The sequence below is a fragment of the Ambystoma mexicanum genome, chromosome 3q, assembly GCF_040938575.1.
Source record: "Ambystoma mexicanum isolate Mex_15411 chromosome 3q, UKY_AmexF1_1, whole genome shotgun sequence".
NCBI lineage: Eukaryota > Metazoa > Chordata > Amphibia > Caudata > Ambystomatidae > Ambystoma > Ambystoma mexicanum.
In genome coordinates this window covers 892135758-892144900 of record NC_090926.1, presented here as the reverse complement: position 1 = coordinate 892144900, position 9143 = coordinate 892135758, and the positions used below count along the sequence as shown (strand labels likewise).

The following is a 9143-nucleotide window of genomic DNA, read 5'->3' as shown; positions in this document are numbered from 1 at the left end:
CCCAGGCGGGAAGGGATTACCGGTAATCCCTTACCGCCCTATTCCGAGGTCCAGCCGTTTTAGCAGCCGTTAAGGACGGGACCCGCAAAGGGACTTTGGAGGTAATTACGGTACCGCAACCGTAATTACCACCTTCCCCATTTCCATTGAGCCCTATGGGGGCAAAAATAGGAATGGGGAAGGGCCAATGGGGAATTACCGCCCCGCCAACCTTGGAATGGGGCGGTAATTCCGCCATTCACCATGGCGGAATCGGTAAGGTACCGCGTGAACCATGGCGCTAATAGCGCCATGGTTAATGCCTGGGTCGTAATGAGGCTCTGTATCTTGTTGTTACTCTGTAAAGCGCTTTGGCGTAAAGCGCTATATGAATTCAATAAATATAAACATAACCATAAAAAGTCAGTCTGAGGACATAACGGGTGTGAAAGACATCTGGCCAACCAGAAGGAAGAGATTGTATATATTGTGCAGCGAGGAGATACTGGAGAAAGAGTATTCTGAAATGTGGGGAAAGTCTACAGCTGAATGGTGGTAAACATAATCTCAAATGATCTGTTTCTCTTCCTCTTCTTGGTATAAGGTAGCTGTTGTTTGGAGTCAAGTGCTTCCAGACATTGTCAGATTAGAACCTTATGTACAGATGTACTCTGCTGGTTTGTGATGTCATCAGAACTGTTCCATGAAAATAGCCCTATCTAAGGAGGGTTCTCAGGTTCTTGTGTTTGTGACATATGCTAATTCTGGTATTACCACATACTGTGCATCTGTTTTTTTTATTATGTTTTGATCAAAACACAATGCTTAAGACTTTTATTCCCCAAGTTTTGGCCTTTTAAAATGCTGCTTTTATTTTTACCAGAGGAGAGTGAGTTTTCATTTTCATTAACTCAGATGCCCTAGAAACTTGATGCTTCCTGGAGATGCCTGTAGTGGACCCTGATGAACCTTCCAGGGATGAGGACCCTAACGGTGTGTGTGTAAAGGGCAAATGTATTTGTGGTGTCACTAACTTGTAATTTTATCATGGCCCTTATTATTATTATATAGTCTAATATTGCATGGGCTATTTTGTTCCCGAAGGTACCTGTGGTCCTTCCTTGCGCTTCTGGTAACATACATCATGAAAACTGAGAACAAATGTCCCTAGTCTTCCCTTGATTCACATTACTAGAAGATTTAAACAGTACAATATAACATATGCACTGAAAGTAATGATTCTTAATTTATATATTATATTGCCAATGTTTATATTTGTATAATTTTTTCTGGCATCTATAACACTTAAGTTGCAAGTACTGGGTATCATGAAAAAGTATATACGTCTGGTGAAAATTGATGTGTGTTTGTGTTTGAGAGACTCCTCTTTGTTATGGGCTTCAGTTTCTCTTTGTCATCCAAGTGCTGTTGCTTGAGACCTGGTCAACCACATTTCTTTTCTTCAGATTATATAGATGGGCTGTATCATGTTGAGTCATTTTGTATACATAGATAGGCTAGTCAGCTGTTGGAGGTCAACAAATACTATATCTTGAGAAGATGTCATGTGCTCGGAGGAACAGCACCTGCAGTATGGCTGTAAAATGGGGTACTTAAATAGCAATGGAGCTCTTGTTGTAGGAAAATGAACACATGGGAAATTCTATGTATTATCTATTCTGATGCTGCCTATGAAAGGTATTAGAGCGATGGACAAGGGTTTAACCCCTTAAGTGCCAGACTATTATGCAAGTCTATGCAAAAAGGACGTGCATACTCGTCCTTGGTGATCCCAGCACTGAATGGCAGTCATTGTTACCTTCCATAATCTGGGTTCATGGTCCGTCAAGGCAACAAATCCAACAAAGCTTTCAGTACATTCTATGTATGAATAATGTATTCCTCGCATACAAATATTATTGTAATCCAGTTCAGATCCCATTATGGGGGGAAGGTTATTGTTTAAACAGAGGATACGGAGTAGGGTTGCACAGATCTGTCTCATGAGTGGTTTATGATTTATACAAAATGTTTTCCTTTTGGACATATGTCTCTAATGAGTTCGATGGGTGTGTAGTGGTTGTTTAAGTTGAAGACGGGCTGACGTCAGAAGGCCACTTGGGACAAAGCGATTGAGCAGAACCAGAACAGTGTATTACTACACAATAAGCCCAAATGCAATACATTTTGGCCACAAAGGCGAACATGTGAATAAAGAGATCACTTTAGCTTTTGTCATTTTTCACAAATATGTTTTTCAGTAAGTAGTGTTCAAATAATTAAATCCTACATAAATGTAGAGCGCATACATGAGTCAGAATTTGATTTGTAAAAATGACCATTCAATTTTAATTATCAAACTAAAGCAAAACAAAACACAATTTCTAACATAATTCATATCCACAGACTGATACTTTTTGTCAATGTAATGTGCAACAAAAAAATGTACAAACACAAACAATGCTTAGTTGTCAGGCAATGTGTGAAACAACTTTAGTGTTTACAGACTTTCACATCATCAGTCTCTTGGGATAACATATGTCTCCAAAAAAGCCCCTTCTGGGTTTTTAAAAAGTAACCACTGCGTTTCGGATCATAGATCCATCTTCAGGGTTAGGGCTTCAGTGTTCCTATTCAGTGTTCATATTGAGAATAACTTTCTTATTATGGACCCTGTGGGCTGATGGAAATAAACATCTATTTTAGTGATAACCATCAATTAAATAAGGTCAAAACGGATAGGGGATTAGTAGAAGCTACTGACCTCCCCAAAGTTGTAGAAGTGGTCCAGTGACTAACCTAACAATAATACAGGAAAATAAGTAGTATCAGAACCTTCTAATGTATGTTTATACAATTCAGTTCAATGTAGCACCAGTGAGGTTGCACCGATCTACTCACCCAGTCTTCTGGTAGGAATCCTGAGAGCCTGGGTAACGGCAGTAAACGGTTGGGTAAAGTCCTACAGGAGGCAAGATAACTCAGTTGTTGTATGTGTGAATGATCGCCAGTGTTACCCCCAAATGACCAAATTGTGCGGGATTATTCAGATATCTAATATTCACAGGAAGTGAAACAGACATTAGCTGTTAAGAGATCGGGTCAACTAACCTAGTTTATTGTTTACAAATCACATGTTTTGCTGATTCCTTCATTAATTATTTCATATTTAATAATGAATGGTTAAAGATAGAAAGCAACATAATGTGACTCAACTCATGCAGTTCGCTGCAGGAACTATGTCACACTCACAGCAGGAGAACCTCTTACTATAGCTTTACGAATTGTAAACTTAACTTAATGTTAATGCTTATTTTTATTCAATAACAATAATAAAGTCACTCACACGTAATTTGATAATTAAATGACATTCCATAAGAAGATCTAATTTACGCAACCCAAAACGTTCAATGCAAAGTATATTGAACACATTTGATGCATGGTATAACAAATTATAGACGAGCAGATTGTTGCATCGCACAAAACCATACCCAAAATAGCATTGCTTTAATGATGATTGCTTCTACATAAGCCTCACTGTGTATTCGGTTAAACACCCCTTCATGGAGACCACCAGGGAGCGCAGAGGCAATGGCTGCCTAGTGCCAAGCTCCCGCCAGGACTGGGCCTTTTAGCGGGATTGAGCCCCCCCCGGACCCCCAGGCGGAATAGCTGAGTGTTCATCGATCGGTGACCCCCCCCCCGAGAGACGCTGGCACGAAGGAGCGGATCTCGCCGCCCCCCGGGAACCGGAGTTCGGGCCGCGGCTGAGCAACCGAGGACGGGGAGAGGCCTGCGGACGGGCAGAGCCCAGCTGGTGAGCCCGACTGGCAGCCGGATTGCAGCGACCCAGACGGGGCCGGCGAAGGGAGTCGGCCGCCAACGCCAGACGGAGGAGGCAGGGAGGCCGCGGGAGCGAGGCGGCTCGCTGATCGGGCCCTCCCCGGACAGACCCCGGCGGACACCACAAAGAAGCGGCCCGAAAAGGCGCAGCTTTAGACTGCCCCTGCTTAATCAGGTGGTGGCCCCCGGTAACATCCCCGGGGCATGTGCCCGCCTGACCCCCCCCGGGTGGAGAACTTTGACAGCGAACAGAGGTTGGACCACAACGTCGGCAGCCCCCCCCCCACAGGACCGCACCAAGACGAGGAAGCTCTTGGCCTGCAGCGGACCCCAAGGGGGGCACAGAGGGGGATCGCATGAACTGGCAAGAGTCTCTACAAGCGTTTAGGTACAGGGAGACGGGGGACCGCAACGACAGCTACACGGGCCCCAGCGGCCCGACCCACCCGGGAAACATGACGGAATCCTCGACAGCGATGGACAGGGGCTTTGCCTCCATCCTTCAGGAAATTACGGAAATGCGATCAGACATCGCCCAGAAGTTTGAAAAAATTGACCAGAGGGTGGCCAAAGTGGAGGAGAGGCTGCAACGGGTAGAAACCAACCAGTCCTCGTCAATGGCACAGGAAGTCCAATTTGACATGAGGCTCTCAGCCTTGGAGAAAAGGGATGAGGAGAAGGCCAGACAGTTCGACGACTTTGAAAACAGGGAAAGGAGGAATAACTTAAGATTTTTTGGGATTCCGGAAACGGAGGGGGAGACAGAGAGAGACCTAACTCGAGTTGTGAAAGATATTATCACCCTTCTTTTCGCGGAAGAGATGACCACGGAACCCACGTTCGACAGGGTACACAGAGCAGGGGGCAGGGCGGGGACTCGGAGGGCTGATGGCGGGAGAGCCCACGACAAGTGGCGGGACAGGTATGGAAGTTCATGAGGTCCTAGTGATGACTCTGTCCCCTGGAACAGCAAGTATACAGTGGGCAACTGACGGGAAGAGGCCGGGGGGGGAAAAGGGGGGCTCAAGGAGATGAGCATTGTACTGTGGGCCTGGCCAGGGGAGGTCAGGCTGGTGGTCCGGCCACATGCCAGCGCTGGCGGAACTTACTGGCTGGACGCCGGGCAGGGGGCGGGGGGTTCTTTCAAGTTGGCAGGGGTAGTTTCTTCAGGGAGAGGGGAGGAGGGGATGTTTGGGGTCAGTTCTAGGGCCCCTGGGGAGGGAGGATGGGAGAATCCAAGCAATCTAGAAGCGAGACAAATGAAGCAAGACAGGTTTTTTGACATGATGTGGGTGGCCAGCTGGGTGAGTTGCATAGATAATGGCTGATGGCTTGCCGGCCCTGGGGGTGGGCACCTTGAATGTGCGAGGTCTGAATACCCCCACAAAGAGATCCCTGGTTTGCAGGGAGTTTAGGAGAGCTAAGCTGGACCTGCTTTTTTTGCAGGAGACTCATTGGGCCCGGGGGAAGGAACCCAAGATGAGGGGAGGGGGAATCGGCGAGATTTTTTGTGCATCACACAGGTCTAAGAAGAGGGGAGTCGCTATTTTGCTAGCAAGGAGCGTAGGGTTTGAGCAGGAAGCAACCCTGAAGGACCCCGAGGGCCGTTACCTAATAGTAAGGGGCTCACTACAGGGGGCCCCCCTAACCCTCTCAGTTGTATATGGTCCAAATGAAGGCCAGGCCCAGTTCTGGGAGGAAGTAACGGATAGGCTTAAACTCTTTGTTCATGGTAAAATAGTGGTAGGGGGAGATTTCAACATGGTCCTAGATCCGTCCTTAGATAGGAAGCGACTTGGCCCTCCAAACGTTAGACCTGCGGACGAGGCCACGGCACGCAGCTTCCGGAGGGTCAACACCGAGCTGGGCCTGGTCGACACGATTCCATCCCCCAGATCTGACGTCCCCTCGTTCACGTACTACTCGGGCATTCACACCTCATTCTCCAGAATCGATTATATTCTGGTGGACGAGACGCTTCGCCCACACGTCTCGGGCTACAGTGTTGACTCGATCCCTTGGATGGACCATGACATGGCCCGCATCACCATAACTGAGGGCTGGCACATGGAAAGCAGAGGCCGCTGGAAATGCAAAGACTCCCTTCTCAAAGACGAGGTCATTGCACAGGAAGTGCTAGATGCCATAACGGAGTTCTTTGATTTGAATGATAATGGGGAAGTCAGCAGATACACACTGTGGGACGCCTTCAAGGCGACCCTACGAGGCATGCTCATCAAAATAGGAGCCCAGAAGAAAAGGGAAAGGGAGGCCCGGGAAAAGACCCTAAGGGATAAGATAGCCCAGCTCCAGCCTGGTGGCCCTCCGGAACGGCCGCACGAGTGTGACCAGGTCACTGCTCTGGAGGACTATAGACTCCAACTAAAAGACCTCCTCCTGCACAAAACAGAGAGGAGCCTCCAGATGGTGAAACAAAAATATTACGACAAAGGGGGTAAGGCAGATAGTATCCTGGCCTGGAAACTGAGGGAAGTCCAACTAAGCAGAATGGTCAAGGCGGTGAAGGACGCCCAGGGGACGATAGGCCATGATTCTCCCCACATAGGGGAGGCTTTCCGCCACTTCTATGAGAAACTATATACCTCTGAATATGACGAGGGCGATGCCCAGATAGAGGGCTTCCTGGAATCAATTCAAGTCCCGGTCTTAACAAAAGAGATGTCGGAGGGGTTAGAGGGTCCGGTCACCGAGGAGGAGATAGACAAAGTGATTAGCGGGATGAAGGTGGGAACCTCCCCGGGGGAGGATGGTTTAACAGTGTACTTCTACAAGAGGTTCCGCTCCAGCTTGGCCCCGCATCTGGCGAAGGTCTTCAATTCTGTCCTCGAAGGAGGTATTCTCCCCGTCTCCATGATGGGAGCCATTATAGCTTTACTGCCCAAGGAGGGTAAAGATCCCGCAGAGTGCTCCTCATACCGCCCAATATCATTATTGAACACGGATGTCAAGATCTTGGCCAAGGTGGTGGGGAGGCGGATGGAGGGGATAATTCCGAGGTTGGTTCAGGGAGACAGGGGTCGGACAATATCCGTAAAACAATAGATCTGTTCCACTTCACGCAGGAACCTGGCCTGGACGCATGTGTCCTCTCCCTAGATTCCGAAAAAGCTTTCGACAGGGTGGAGTGGAGATATATGGAACTCCTTCTCCAGAAAATGGGCTTCGAGTCGCACATTAGGAGCTGGGTATCGGCACTCTATAGAGCCCCCACAGCGAGGGTCCAGGTAAACGGGAGGTTGTCCGAGTCCTTCACACTTTCACGAGGGACTAGGCAGGGTTGTCCCCTCTCCCCTTTGATATACGTCCTCACGATAGAATTGTTAGCTATAGCGATCAGAGCGCATGCGGGCATCAGGGGGATTAGCAGAGGCGATGTGGAATTTAGCTATCCCTGTTTGCGGACGACATCCTTGCCTATGTGGTGGACCCGGCCGCCTCGCTCCCCCCCTTTTTGTCCCTGGTGTCCACATTTGGCCGCTTCTCCGGACTGAGAATTAACACAACCAAATCAGTCTTACTCCCAATGAAAGTACGAGACCCCGAGCTGGACCCTCTGGATAGGTTCGAGGGAATCGCGGTGGGAAAGACCTTCATCCGATACCTGGGAGTCCTGCTAACTAGGGATCTTTCCAAACTAGCCTCCACCAACTATGACCCTATAATTGCAGGGATTAGGTCAGATTTGAGGAGATGGGACAAGATGATCCTGTCCTGGTACGGCCGGATGACAGCGGTCAAGATGAATGTCTTACCGAGGCTTCTGTACCTGTTCACAGCGCTCCCCACCATCATCCCAGAGCAGACCTTCAGGGTCCTACAAAACGCAGTCCAAGAATTCATATGGCAGGGGAAAACCCCGAGGACCGGGAGAACGACCCTGACATTGCCGAGGGAGGAGGGGGGGTTTGGGCTCCCTGATTTCCACCTGTACTTTCGGGCTGCACAGTTGAGGGTCCTCTTGGAACACATGAAAGAAGGGATGGGGACATATTGGTCTTACTTAGAGGACATGGATGCCCACCCCCTGAAGGTCAGGGACCTCCTGTGGGCCCCACGCAAATCTATCCCGGGGAAGTTAAGAGGTCACCCGACCCTGGGAGTTCTTTGGGAAATTTGGAAGGAGGGTCCACAGACAGACTACCTTACTTCATGGATGTCCCCGATGTCCTCCCTTTGGGGACTCCCCCTTGACCTGGGCAGGAGGGGGTTCCGAAGTTCCCAGATCTGGTCTGACTTGGGGATGGAATGGGCTGGGCAGATGTTCAGGGAGGGAGAGTTCCTCTCATACGAGGATCTGAGGGAGGCACTCGGCCATTGGTCCCTAACCATTTTTGAATACCTCCGTCTCAAGGTCATACTGTGTGACCAATCGTGGGACCAGAATTTGAGGAGGCAGCTGACTCCCTTTGAAAAGTTCTTAGATACAGCGACCTCGAGAAAGGGCGCGGTGTCGAACATGTATAAAATCTTGAACACTTTCAACCTCCCCGGGAGAAGGGGCTTCCGCTCATTCTGGGACGATTTGGTGGGGGAGGTTATTTCAGAAGACACCTGATCAAGAATTTTCAAAATCGCTTTCCATGGGAACTTGTTCACCGCAGATATGGAGCATAACTTCAAGATATTGCAGGGGTGGCATAGGGACCCAGTGAAACTGTCTAAAATGTTCCCAGGTGTTAATCCGATATGCCCGAGTGGATGTGGCCAGAGGGGATCCAGGAAGCACATGTGGTGGCTTTGTCCGAAGGTTCAGGTCTTCTGGGGAAGAGTATGGGCCTGGATTGCTGAGGTGTCAGATGAGCCTCTCCCCCAGGACCCTTTGTCGATGTTGTTGGGCGTACCCCCGGAAGACATGGAAATATATAGATATCCAAGGATGATGGAAACGATGCTGCGGGCGGGGAGGGTGGGCCTGGCACAGAAGTGGAAGAGCCCGGAACCCCCCTCCAAGGAGGAATGGCTGAAGAAAGTAAAGAATATGTCTTGATGGACAAACTCACAGCTATGGTGAACAATGACTCAGGGTCTTTCATGGCTAATTGGTATGGGGTGCAACAATCTTGGGGATGGGATGTCCACTGACCTGAAAAACTGGCCCGCACCGAGGGGGGGGGGAGGAGGGCCCGGAGTCCAGCTGGGTTCGCCTGGAATGCCCACAACCAACGGCAACGTCGACCTCAGCCGGCAAAAATGGTCACCTACCACATCGTCTCCTGAGTACAGGAGAAGACAAGGCTGCTCATTGTCTCTCACGTTTGAAGTTATATCAGGATTGAGGGGGGGGCATTGTTGGGGAGGGG

General features: G+C 49.2%; 1 protein-coding gene across 3 annotated transcripts in view; it reads left to right on the top strand.

Annotated features, from left to right (window-relative positions):
* Positions 1–671: 671 nt before the first annotated feature.
* PITPNC1 (phosphatidylinositol transfer protein cytoplasmic 1) overlaps positions 672–9143 on the top strand; it is a 1942040-nt gene continuing 1933568 nt past the window's right edge. Inside the window, exon 1 of one of the 3 annotated variants that reach the window (XM_069655031.1) lies at positions 672–972. The gene's annotated coding sequence lies outside the window, so the exon portion shown is untranslated. The remainder of the gene's footprint in view (positions 973–9143) is intronic. The other 2 variants (XM_069655030.1, XM_069655032.1) reach the window with 2 other exon arrangements.